Genomic DNA, 11,983 nt, shown 5'->3' with positions numbered 1-11,983 from the left:
AGTTGAATAAGTCCTAGCGCAATTAAAACCCATTTCATCTTGCTTAGTTTAGAGTCATCATCTCATGGACATGGAGGACTAGTGTGCATCTCTTCATGAAAACAATTGGAGTCACTTACTCTCCTTTCATTTAGTAATACTTCCAGTGTATCTATAGCATTGAGAGCACTCTATTGGGTGTCTGGAAAAATGGGATAAAAGTAAAATACACAGTCTCTTGCTCTCAGTGAGCTGATACTTTCTTTTTATGGTATTGTTAAGGACTTTCTATGTACCAGGCACTGTACAAAGCACTGAGGTAGATATAAGGTAATTGGGTTGGACCTAGTCCATGTTCCACATGGGACTCACAGTCATATCCTCCATTTCACAAATTAGATAACTGAGGCACAGAGAAGTTAAGTGACTTGCCCAAGGTCACATAGCAGACAAGTGGCAGAGACAAGACTAGAACCCAGATCCTTCTGACTCCCAAGCCCATCCTCTATCCACTAGGTCATGTTGACACCCTAATGAGGACCTTACAATCATCATTTCATCACTTTAAAAAAAAAATCCCAGTTCCTTCATCTTTCCATTTCAAGAACTATTTTCTGATACTGTTAATCTCTTTGGTCATTCTTCCCTAGATTCTACCTAGTGATTATTTATCAGCCTTGCTCTTCAAACTCCTGTCAATACATCCAGTTACCATGTTGACTTTGAAAATGTTATTTCTTCACATTTAACTGGTCGGTAGGGTTTTTCTGTGCTATTTGTGTCATTAGTCTATGGTTGTCTTTCATTTGTATTTCTTATATTTTGTTCTTAAAATCACTGCCTTGAACTGATAATAATAATGTATGTGTATTAAGCGCTTTCTATGTGCCATGCACTGTGTTAAGCATAACAGATAAAGTGGACACAATCCCCATCTCATCTGAAGCTCACAGTGTAAGAAGAAGATAGGATAGGTACTTTATACCCCTTTTGCAGATGAAGAAACTGAAGCACAGAGAAGTTAAGTGGCTTGTCCAAGGTCACAAACCAGGCAAGTGGTGAATCCAAAGCTAGAATCTGAATCTCCCGACTCCCGGGGTCATGCTCTTTTGACTGCACCATGCTGCATCACTTATCAATTCCAATCTGAAATACGTTCCAATCTCCCAAAATCTTAACTGGTTTCTTTACCCAGTTTTAAGGATCATCTGTGAAACTGATGAACACATGCTCACTTCCTTCACCAGAACATAAATCAAGGCCTTAAACAGAATTGGCCACAGGACTGAAGCCAGTGGAAGCTTAAGCTATTGATAAATATATTTTGATGTAACTTTCACCCTGCTGTGTATCTTCCTAACAGTAATATTTCCCCAGCTTACTGATCAGCATAGCATGTGAGATGGAACACAAAATCTTACTAAAGACTAGATAGATCCCATTTAGTGTTTCCCCCTTTTTTCATGACCTGTCATCTTAGAATTCAAGAAAATTAAATTGGTACAATGCGATCTTCCCCTCTCAGGGTCACACCTGGAGAGTTTCCAGTACTCTACCTGTCTTGACTATGGGAGGGAAAGTCAAGCAGAGGCATATCCATTCCATTCCTAGCTTGGGCAGTGGCTAGTGAGTGGAAGGCAATCTGCTACAAGTCAAAACTCACCTGTGCTGGGCAGCAGTGGCATAGGAGAGAGTTGAGGTGGAGATTTTAGTTTGTTGCACAGAGGAGGCATTGGTTAACCACTTCTAAGTTTTTACCAATAAAACTCCATACATATACTACCAAAACGATGGCAGATGGAGCTGGGGTATTCTGGGAGAGATGTGTCCATGGCATTGCTAAGTGTCGGAGATGACTTGACAGCATAGGTCAAGACAAGATAACATGATCTAAGTGTTCCACATAACTTAATAATAACAACTGAAATAATTATGGTACTTGTTAAGTATTTACTATGTTCCAGGCACTGTTCTGGAATAGGAGCCACTTGCCTGCCATGTGACCTAGAGCAAAACACTTAACTATTCTGTGTTTCAGTTTCCTCAACAACAGCAAATGGGGATTTATCAATCAATAGTATTTATTGAGTGCTTACTACATTCAGAGCACTATACTATGTGCTTAGCCCTGGATTTGATACCTGTTTGATCTACTTAGACTGGGAGCCCCATGCTTAAAACAGTGTTTGACAAATGGCTTAACAAATAGCATAAAAAAATCAGAAAAAGCATTTATCTTGTTTTCCTCTCTTCCTTTCAATTCCTACTTTAAGTCTGTTACCAAATTATTTCTCTCAGTTCTGCCTCCACAATATTTCCAGAATCCATCCTTTCCTCTCCAACCAAATATCCACTTGTTGGTCTGGACACTTGTAATATCTTGGCCTGACTACTTCATAAGCTCCCTCGCTCATCTTCCTGCCTCCAGTCTTTCCCATCTCCAATCTATAATTCCCTCAGCTGACAACCATTTTCCTAAAATATCATACAGCTTTTGACTCCACACTCAGAATCTTCCAGTGTTTTGTGCCTCGGGCAAAAATTCCTGATCATTAATTTTAAAGCACTCAATCAGCCCTCTCCTCCTACTTATACAGTCTCTTCTTACTACACTCCAGCTCTCAATCTTCATTTCTCTGAAGCTAACCTATTGACTGTGCTTCATTCTCATCTCTCCCACCACTGATTTCTTTCTCATACTCTCCCCACTGCCTGGAAATTCCTTCCCCTGCATATCGAAAGACCACAGTTCTCTCCATCTTTAAAGACCCTTTGAAAATACTTCTCCTCTAGGAGACTTTACTCAGTAATCTACCCATTTTACATCCCTTAACTGCCATGTCAGCCCTTCTGCACCACCTAAGTGCTTAAGTTATCACAGCACTCACGACGCTTATTATCATACATTATATACTCTATTACACCCCCACCTAGAATTTATTTGCATACTTCCCCTCAATTTGGACTGAAAACTCCTTAAGGGCAGGGATCAATCTTCTAATAGGTTTCTACTCTCTCAGGTGCCAAGTGAAATGCCCCGAACACAATGGGTATTCAATAAATGCAATTGTTTTATATAATTGAGAAGATCAATAAGGAAACCTCCTGAGCGCCCATCCCTTGCCCTCTTCTTTACTACTTGCTCCCAGATCCCTGTAGTTAATTTGGAAATGTTTTATGGAAAAAAAATCATGAGGTTGTGATCATTTGTCCTGATGAATCTGTCAAATAACAATAGTAATATTGGAATTTATCAAGCATGTACAATATGCTAAGTACTAGAATTAATACAAGCTTATCATGACAGACACAACCTCTTTCCCAAATGTGGCTCACCGTCTATCTTATACTCATTTTATACATGAGGAACTAAGGCCCAGAAAAGTTAAATGCCTTGTCCAAGATCTCTCATATTGATCTATATGCATTCATTCATATAAATGTCTTCTTTTAATTTCAGGGGTAGAGCTCATGGTCAACTCCTGCCCATGATGGGGTATCCCTCCACTGAATATCCTGGTTGTGCCATGGTATGAGGACATGTAACTGTGATGATGTCCACTGAGCCATACATTCACTCTCACCTGGTCCTCCTTCGTCTAGCAGTGTAGCCTATAAGGACTTTGGGGTGGTCATTTGATGCTACGTGCAGAATATTTCTGTGCACCCACTGCAGCAGCTTTTTAATGCCTCTGGGAATGTGAAATTCACATCTTTCCTGTAAATCACTGGAGTTTTACCAAAGAGACTAGGTGGACTTGTCTATTCAATGACAAAATTGTCCATAGACATTTTGAAGATTATAGGGGATGAAGAAAGTGCTGTAAATTACATTTAAAGATCTGAAATTCCATGGTATCCTCACACACATCTTTAAATATTCACCCATCAGCTTCAACATTTTTCTCTCCTCTCCAGCAATTTTCCACCCTATAGGGAGAGACCTAGAGTAGGAAACTATGCCCTAATGAAGTAAAAGGCTATTTCTGCTGGTATTCCATATTATTTCCCAAATCACCAAATCATGCAGCTAGGGATATTTTCTTAATGCTCATCCCCAAATTTCCCTTTTTTTCCTTTCATTTCTTTCCTCCTCTTTCCACTTATTTGGACCCCTCTAATGGAAGCAGCAGATTTTGTCTGTATCGTACTTGCCACTCTTCCCTGGGAAATGGGATTAAGGAACTGGGAGTGGGCTGCTTTATGCACAATATTCAGACAGTCTCTTAGCAATAAATGGCTCTCGGTCCTATTATCTGTCTGGTTCTCAATTCTATTATTCGCTCTGAATTGTAGCAGTCCTCTCAGAAACAGCTTTTAAGCATCATCATTACTCTCTTTCCACGCCTTCTGCCCAATTCAAGACCACTATGTAGTGGTGCTGCTGGATATTACATGCCATTAGACAAGGCACATAAAAGAATCAAGCTATGACTAATCCAGTAGATGGCTTTGTGCCTTGTGTTACATTCATTAACACCTCCCTGCTTGACTATTACAGAGAATTTAAGAACTAGGCCTCACAGGGCTCATATTCATCATCTATGCTACTGCATTTATTTATCCAGAGCATTTTTCTCCTTCCCACCTAGTTCCCACTACCTCCTTCTTTCCTGTGTGCTCCATATGCAGACTGACTGATGTCCACCATAACAGATGGAAAACTGAAGATTGGAGAGTCGCAGACTGGACTGAGAAGGTCAACCTCTTTGAGAACAGTTGGTGTTCAGCAGCCACACAAATTGGAGGCATTTAAAAAATTTCTTCATGAAATCAAGTTTGTGATTGCACAGTGAGCCTTTACCAGCTGAAATTTAAGGAGGAAATCTTGTTTTGCCACTGGCTGTGATGGTTGGCAAGTTACTAAGAATGGAATTTTGTCATGAGTAATAAAACACAACGAACACTTTCCATTTCCATGGCACCTTTCAACCAAGGATCTCAATTAAATTTGCAAACATAAATTGCTTTAGGTTCTCAATTCTTCTGGATTGTAGGTCTCTATCAATGCATTAAAAGCAGAGAGGAAGAGTTGTATAGCATTTGACAAACTAGAGGTATTGTGCTGATTACCAGGAAGTCAATCAGAGGGAGTTGTAGGGTAGCAGAGTTCAAACCTACCATGTATTTCCATGATGCAACGTGCTGCGAGTTAAACCTGTTGGTCCCCAGACTCTGGCATTCTGGACACCAAAGCTGCCTAACCTTGGTGACAACTAGAAAAGCCATCAGGCACTATTTCAGTAGTTATCTAATAATAATAATAATAATAATGTTGGTATTTGTTAAGCGCTTACTATGTGCAGAACACTGTTCTAAGCGCTGGGGTAGACACAGGGGAATCAGGTTGTCCCACGTGGGACTCACAGTCTTAATCCCCATTTTACAGATGAGGGAACTGAGGCACAGAGAAGTTAAGTGACTTGCCCACAGTCACACAGCTGACAAATGGCAGAGCTGGGATTCGAACTCATGAGCCCTGACTCCAAAGCCCATGCTCTTTCCACTGCGCCACACTGCTTCTCATAGAGTCTCTACTGATGAGCTGTGAAAGGCATGCTTCCCAGCTACCTCGTGCTCTGAGTGTTAGAATGTTTTAAAGACTCTTCCTCCATGGAAGGCCTCTCAGGGCTCTTGTTGGGTAACCAGAAGCTAGCTCTCCAGGAGGAAAGAGGAGCAGCCTGGCCTGGTGGATAGAGCACTGGCCTGGGAGTCAGAAGGACCTGGATTCTAAGCCAGGCTCTACCACTTGTCTGTTGTGTGACCTTGGGGAAGTCAATTAACTTCTCTGTGCCTCAGCTCATCTGTAAAATGGGGATTAATCCTGTGAGCACCATATGGGACATGGACTGTGTCCAACCTGATTAGCCTTTATCAACCCCAGTGCTTAGTACAGTGACTGGCACACAGAAGCAGCGTAGCTCAGTGGAAAAAGCATGGGCTTAGGAGTCAGAGGTCACGGGTTCTAATTCCGGCTGTGCCACTTGTCAGCTGTGTGACTTTGGGCAAGTCACTTAACTTCTCTCTGCCTCAGTCACCTCATCTGTAAAATGGGGATTAAGAGCATGAGCCCCACGTGGGACAACCTGATTACCTTGTATCTACCCCAGCACTTAGAGCAGTGCTTGGCATATAGTAAGTGATTAACAAATACCATTATTGTTATTATTATTATTAATAACAAATACTATTTTTTTTTAAAAAGAAGAGAGATTTGGCTTCTGGAAATGGTAGGAGAGAAACTGGGAGTTCCCTCTAGAATGTAAACTCATTATGGGCAGGGAGCACATAGCTAATTCTGTTGTATTCTACTCCCCCAAGTGCTGTGCACAGTGTCGTACACATAATAAGCACTCAATAAATACCATGTGATTGATTGATTGATTGATTAGAATCTTTTGCTTAACAACGCCAACCAACCTGGCAATTTAGGTTAGGCTGATAGGGGCAGAAATTGATTTGTCTGACACTAAAACAAATTTGATTGTAATTAAATAATCATTTTTATAAGCATTGACAGGATCATTAGTTTGGGGCTTAATATGGGCTACTGTCCAAATTCACCAATTGCAATTTTACCAATAGCACCATGCCTCTGCCTTTAGTTCAAGTTGGAAATTTTGCAAGCCTGTTTTTCTTTGTCTATCTGCAAGTCTGTTTTAAATATAAATTATTATCAGTGGATGGCTTTACTGGGTTCAGAATCACCCCAACTGTGATTCTCTTAATTATATCAGTAATTAACTAAGTATATCAATCTTTTAGGTATATCACTCGTCCAAAGTATATCAGTCATTAACTCAGCTCAGTGTGGGCTGGGAATGTGTCTGTTATATTGTTATATTGTACTCTCCCAAATACTTAGAACAGTGCTCTGCATACAGTAGATACTCAATACATGATTGATTCACCAAGTGATTAATATATATTTACTTAATCTCAGTTTGGAATGTTCTTTTTTGGCCTACCATCATTTATACAACCAACATTCATGGAATTCTTTCCAGAATGGAACAATCCCTGAACTAAATAACCCAAAGAAAGGGAAGCAGGACTAAAGTGAGCAGACAGTTATGTGTTGGGGAACAATTAGAAAGAAAAAGACTAAATTGATCCCAAGCCTCAAGAGAAGGTCACTTGAGGGCAGAGATTAGTTATATCATTGCCACTATTATAACGAATTCCACCCTTCCCCCATCTCAAACCTTCTCTCACCAGAAGTAATCAGATCTGCTTTCTTCATTCTGCATTCTGCATTCCTTAGTGGAATGGTACTGTGGGACTTTGAGGTTCTGCTGCCCAGTCAGGCTGAATGATTTGCAGGGACAATTAGAAATCAATCAACCAATCAACCATATTTATTGGGCACTTATTGTGTGCAGATCACTATACAACTCTGTTGTACCCTCCCAGGGGCTTAGTACAGTGCTCTCTACACAGTAAGAGCTTAATAAATATGACTGATTGATTAAAATGTAACAGAGTTGGTAGATACATTCTCCGAGCATGAGGTTATAGTCTGTAGATATTAAATAAATTGAATTACAGGTATGTACAAGTTTTGTGGGTCTGAGGGAGAGGTGAATAAAGGCTAAAAGGCTGCAAGCGTCATGAAGAAAGGAGTGGGAGAAGAGGAAAATGAGGGCTTAGTCAAGGAAGGCCTCTTGGAGGAGGTGTGTTTTTCTTAGGCTTTGAAGGTGGGGAGAGTGATCTTCTATGGATTATGAAGAGGGAGGGAGTTTCAGGACTGAGTCAGGATTAGACAGACAAGATCAGAGCACAGTGAGTAGGTTAGCATTGGAGGAGCAAAGTGTGTAGGAAATCAGGAAGGCAAGGTAGGAGGGGGCAAGGTGACTGAGTGCTTTAAAGCTGATGATAATAGGCTCCTTTTGATGTGGAGGTGGATGGGCAAACTCTGAAAGTTTTTGAGGAGTGGGGAAACATGAATCAAATGGTTTTAAGGAAAAATGATCTGACCAGCAGAACTAAGTATGGACTGAGTCGGGGAGAGGCAGGAGGCAGGGAGGTCAGCATGATGACTGATGCAGTAATCAAGGTGAGATAGGATAAGTATTTGGAATAACACAATAGCAGTTTGGATGGAGAAGAAAAGATATATTTTAGAAATGTGATGAAGACTGAGACAAAGAATTTGGTGAGAGATTAAATATATAGACTGAATGAGAGAGATGATCTGAGGATAATGCCACAATTATGGGATTGTGAGACAGGGAGGTTGTTGTTGCTGTCTACAGTGATGGGAAAGTCAGTGGGAGAAGTGACTTTTCCATAGGATTTTGGTAGGAAAAGGAGGAGTTCTGTTTTAGACATTTTCAGTTTGAGGTGATGGTGGGACAACTATGTAGAGATGTTCTGAATGCAGGAAGAAATATGACACCACAGGGAAGGAGAGAGATCTGAGCTGGCAATATAGATTTGGGAATCTTATGCATAGAGAAAGTAGTTGAAGGCATAGGAGCGAATGAGTTCTCCACGGGAGTGGGTGTAGATGGAGAATAGCAGGAGACCCAGCACTGAGCCTTGAGGGACATTCACTATTATAGCGAGTAGGAGGCAGAGGAAGAGCCCACAAAAGAGACTGAGAAGGAGCAGTTGGAAAGATAATAATAGGAGAATCAGAAGAGGACAGTGTCAGTGAAGCGAAGATTGACTATTGTTTCCAGGAGAAGATGGTAGTAGACAGTGTCAAAAGTAGTTGAAAGGTTGAGTAGGATTAACAGTAAGAGAGGCCACTGGATTCGACAACAAGGAGTTCATTGGTGGCCTTTGAGAAGGCAGTTTTGGTGGAGTGAAGGGGGTTTAAGCCAGAATGGAGAGGGTCAAGGAAAGAATTGGAGGACAGGAACTTGAAACACCAGGTGTAGACAGGTGTAGGTGCAGGTATACTGTAGATGAGTGTGAGCCCCATATGAGACACAGACTATGTCCAAACTGATTACTTTGATTCTGCGCCAATGCTTAGAACAGTCTGGCACGTAGTAATAAGTAAAAAAATACCATAAAAATGAATCTTTCACTGTAGAAGTTGGAAAAGCAGAAGATCCAGGTAAAAATTGAAACTAAAATGGAGGCTCTGCATGCAGCAGATGGAGAAGGCAGCAGACATGGTAGCCATCTTGATGAGGTCTGTGTAAGGGCAACATCATTAATCTCACATTGTGTTCATATTTGGGGAGTCAAGTGGCAGGTGGCTTCCCCTACCACCTGCTGTTTACCTCGCTTCCCATCTGAAGCTGGCCCTGTTTTTATGTACATAGGGAAGTGGGGAAAGACATGCATAATTGTGTGTCAATAAAGTGCCCTTCCTAGAAAAGCAATTTGGAGCTGGAGAAAAAAGTGAAAAAGGGTCTTCCTGATAGGATTTCCCGTGTCTAGGAGCCGAGGAATCATAGTTTTGTTTGCCTGCTGCACTGTATCCAAAAGCCACTTTATGGAAACCAGTGCTGCCATCTCATTATTGTTCTTGCCCCTCTTTTGGGCGGGAGTGTGTTGGCAGTCAAACTGACTGGGTTCTAATTGGCCTCCTGGCAGAGCAAAAGCAAAACATTCTGGGGATATTTTTTTTTTTTGGTGAGCCAGCTTAGAGTAATAAAAGCTCATCTTTTTGATAGATACAGTTTTAGTTCTAAATGCTAATTGCTTTTTGCATAGAGGAGTGGCAGAAATATTTTTATTAGCCTAATGTCTCTATATGTGTCTATGTATAGACAGATATATACATATCTATATATAGATAAAGATCTATGTATGACTTTGTTTTGAATAGTGCCAGGACAGAGCCTAGCTTCTTTTACAACTCCATTCACGTGGGTCTTTCTCGCTCTCATTTACCAAACATTTGACTTTTCTTTTTAACAGAAAACTTGGAAGGAATCTATCATTTAAAAACTATTCCCTACAATGAATATACAGGGGATTAGGATTTTTTTCTCTTAGGGAGGAATGTTTTTTCAAGGTCAGTTCCGAGCCTTTTCCTCTTTAGCCAGAAAAACGCCGAAGCTCAGTTAATCCACATGAACCCATCTCACTGTGGCTTGGAGCCTTACAGACACTCCAAAAGTGCTGATATTTTTCCAGGGTTTCTCTGTTTGCCTCTCCCATCAGAGAGAAGGGAGATGGGGTGATGAGTGAGGTTTCACTGTGCTGCAGGCTGACTCAGGCGGCAACAGCTCCTGACACAGAATTCTTGTCTTTTTTGGGGGGGGAACAGGATATTTTGCTACACACCTTCTCTCACCCTTCCCTTCTCCAGAACTAAAGAATATGTATGTATTTTTAAAATTCTCACAATTGAACTTAATTAATTCTGGGAACTAGTTTAAAGAACAGGAGTTTTGAAACATAATCAGAAAGAGAATCAGTTCTGGAAGCCATTTAACAACACCCTTACAGGCAATGCCAAACCTTAAGAGGGAAAATACTTTCCTTCAATCCCTCCCACCATGAATGGGATGCTGTGTCTGGGAGGCTTTTTATTGGTTACTTTCCGAAATGATGCTTCTATTTCCAATAGGACGAGTATGCATTCGTTCTCGGAATACAACCGCTTCTTCTGTCCTTGGTGAGAAGAGTGGAGTTACACAACAGCCTCAGGCCACTTTCTGATGCCATAGCTTGTCTCCTGAGTTCAGACTCTGGTTTCTCTGGAATGTTTGGTTTTCTTTGGAATAGGGCTAATAAAAGAGGAACAAAATCACAACAAAGCTACCAGAAATGAACTCAAATCACTCCTTTTGACTTTGAGAGCAGCTATCAATCAGTAATCTTCAGTGAATGCTTACTGAGTGCAGGGCACAGTTCTAAGCACTTAGGAAGTATAACCCCTGCTCTCAAGAAGCTTACAATCCTGTTGGGGAGACAAACATTAAAATGCATTACATTTAGGGGAAGAAACTGAGTATAAGGATATAGACCTAAATGCAGTGATTGCGGGATGGAGGGGATGGGAGGGGAAATACCTAAGCATTTAGAAGGTAGGGCTAAGTGCATAGGTGGGGCAGCGGGGAGAGAAAATAGGGTGGGAAGATGAAGGATAATTCAGGGAAGTTTTTCTGGAGGAAATTCAATCTTAATAGGGGCTTTGAAGATTCATTCATTCATTCAATTATATTTATTGAGTGCTTACTGTGTGCAGAGCACTGTACTGCGCAGAGCACTTGGAATGTACAAGAGTGGTGGTCTTTTGGAAATGAAGGGGAAGGCAACTTTGAACTGTAGCAACATTAAGGCAAATCAATGACTTGTAGGTCTAATCCTGCTGCTTTCATGAACCCACTTCTAACTCTTGGAGGGCAGCCCTGTGTCTCCTGTTCCCCATATGAAAAATCAGATAGCAGAGGAAACGGTAATACTAATGACTTTTATGGGAATAATAGAACTTAGAAAGGAATTAGGAAATCTGATGTTTGGCATGATCTATCACAGGAAGTTGTACAGGCAGAAAATATCAATAGGTTTGAGAAGGATCAGGATAAATTATGAATGAGGGTTGTAATGGGTTATTGGCGGGAAAAGCTAAGGGTGTTAGAAGGCTCAAGTGAGTTTAAATAGATTCCTAGATGATAGGTCTATAATGGGGTATTAGAGGGAACAGTAAAGGCCAGTGTGTGGTACGTTTATAAGTGTGAGAATCAATGTCAAAGGGGGCAAGCATGCTTTGCTTGAGAAAATCAAAGATGGAAGGACTCTTGGTATGACCTGGAAAGGCATTTCTTGTGTTCTTATGTCATCATGAAAGATGGTAGGGCATTACATCATAGTGCAGACTTTGCAGTAGAAGAAATCTAACCCCCAAATTGCAGGGACACCTAATCTAATAATAAGAAGAAGAATGGTATTTGTTAACCTCTTACTCTGTGCCAAACACTGTTCTAAGCACTGGGGTAGATACAAGGTAATCAGGTTGTCCCACATAGGGCTCACAGTTTAATCCCCATTTTACAGATGGGGTAACTGAGACACAGAGAAGTTAAGTCACTTGTCC

The 11,983-nt window shown here is 41.0% G+C and overlaps 1 non-coding gene across 1 annotated transcript; it reads left to right on the top strand.

The window, feature by feature from the left end:
* The first annotated feature begins 1,494 nt into the window (after positions 1-1,494).
* On the top strand, positions 1,495-1,632 carry LOC114813631. Its single transcript, XR_003761348.1, has one exon. It is a non-coding gene; the product is annotated as a small nucleolar RNA SNORA7 (small nucleolar RNA).
* The last annotated feature ends 10,351 nt before the right edge of the window (positions 1,633-11,983 follow it).

The sequence above is a fragment of the Ornithorhynchus anatinus genome, chromosome 7 (assembly GCF_004115215.2).
Source record: "Ornithorhynchus anatinus isolate Pmale09 chromosome 7, mOrnAna1.pri.v4, whole genome shotgun sequence".
In the NCBI taxonomy this organism is placed as follows: Eukaryota; Metazoa; Chordata; class Mammalia; order Monotremata; family Ornithorhynchidae; genus Ornithorhynchus; species Ornithorhynchus anatinus.
The sequence above is the reverse complement of the archived record's forward strand: the minus strand, read 5'-3'. Positions and strand labels throughout refer to the sequence as shown.